The sequence below is a fragment of the Arachis stenosperma genome, chromosome 5 (genome assembly GCF_014773155.1).
Source record: "Arachis stenosperma cultivar V10309 chromosome 5, arast.V10309.gnm1.PFL2, whole genome shotgun sequence".
NCBI classification, from domain to species: domain Eukaryota; kingdom Viridiplantae; phylum Streptophyta; class Magnoliopsida; order Fabales; family Fabaceae; genus Arachis; species Arachis stenosperma.
In genome coordinates, this window is record NC_080381.1 from 76,316,794 (window position 1) to 76,318,519 (window position 1,726).

At 35.2% G+C, this 1,726-nt stretch overlaps 1 non-coding gene across 1 annotated transcript; it reads left to right on the forward strand.

Moving 5' to 3' along the window:
• Positions 1-108, forward strand: LOC130983936 (small nucleolar RNA R71). Its single transcript, XR_009087903.1, has one exon. It is a non-coding gene; the product is annotated as a small nucleolar RNA R71 (small nucleolar RNA).
• Positions 109-1,726: the final 1,618 nt, after the last annotated feature.

Consider the following 1,726-nt stretch of genomic DNA (forward strand, 5'->3'; position numbering starts at 1 on the left):
AAGCATGTCAGAAGGATATTTTCTGATCAATTGTTTGTATCTTTCCCAAGCTTCATAGAGGGATTCTCCATCCTTCTGTCTGAAGGTTTGGACTTCCACTCTAAGCTTACTCAATTTTTGAGGTGGAAAGAACTTTGCCAAGAAGGCATTGACTAGCTTTTCCCATGAGTCCAGGCTTTCTTTAGGTTGTGAGTCCAACCATGTCCTAGCTCTGTCTCTTACAGCAAAAGGGAATAGCATAAGTCTGTAGACCTCAGGGTCAACCCCATTAGTCTTGACAGTGTCACAGATTTGCAAGAATTCAGCTAAGAACTGATGAGGATCTTCCAATGGAAGTCCATGGAACTTGCAATTCTATTGCATTAGAGAAACTAATTGAGGCTTAAGCTCAAAGTTGTTTGCTCCAATGACAGGGATAGAGATGCTTTCCCATAGAAGTCGGGAGTAGGTGCAGTAAAGTCACCCAGCACCTTCCTTGCATTGTTTGCATTGTTGTTGTTTTCGGCTGCCATGTCTTCTTCTTCTTTGAAGATTTCTGTTAGGTCCTCTACAGAGAGTTGTGCCTTAGCTTCTCTCAGCTTTCGCTTCAAGGTCCTTTCAGGTTCAGGGTCAGCTTCAACAAGAATGCCTTTGTCTTTGTTCCTGCTCATATGAAAGAGAAGAGAACAAGAAAATGTGGAATCCTCTATGTCACAGTATAGAGATTCCTTTAGGTGTCAAAGGAAAAGAAAAATAGAAGGAAGAAGGAGAAGAATTCGAACTTAGTCAGACAGAGTTCGAATTGTGCATTGAGGAGGAGTGGTACTCCATAAATAGAAAGATGTGAGAAGAGGGGAAGAGATTTTTCGAAAATTAATTAAAAAGATTTTAAAAACATTTTGAAAAACTTTAATTTGATTTTCGAAAAACAAGAGTGAGAAAGAGATCAAGTAATTTTTGAAAAAAGATTTTGAAATTAGAAATCAAAAAGATATGATTAAAAACTGTTTTTGAAAAAGATGTGATTAAAAAGATATGATTAAAAAGTTATGGTTTTAAAAAGATGTGATTGAGAAGATATGATTTGAAAACAATTAAAAAAAAGATTTGATTTTAAAAATTAATGACTTGCCTAACAAGAAAAGATATGATTAAAACATTAAACCTTTCTCAACAGAAAAGGCACATACTTGAAATGTTAATCAAATCATTAATGTTAGCAGTATCTTTGAAAAGGGAAAGAAATTGATTTTGAAAACATTTGATTGAAAAGATATGATTTCAAAAATATTTGATTTTGAAAAACTTTGAAAACTTGAAAAAAAATTGATTTGAAAACAAAATCTTCCCTCTTGTGCCATCCTGGCGTTAAACGCCCAGAATGGTGCACATTCTGGCGTTAACGCCCAATGCACTACCTTTGGGCGTTAAACGCCCAACCAGGCACCTGGCTGGCGTTTAAACGCCAGTCTGTCCTTCTTCACTGGGCGTTTTGAACGCCCAGCTTTTTTGTGTAATTCCTCTGCTGCATGTTCTGAATCTTCAGTTCCCTGTACATTGACTTGAAAATAGAACCAAGATCAATAAACAATGCATGCAAGACACCAAACTTAAAATTAGAACTAGACTCAAACAAGAAACATAAAATATTTTTGGTTTTTTTTTTTTTGATTTTGAAATTTTTTTGTGCTTTTTCGAAAATTATATGGAAATAGAAAATGAAGGTTTCAGAATTCTTAATTTGGAT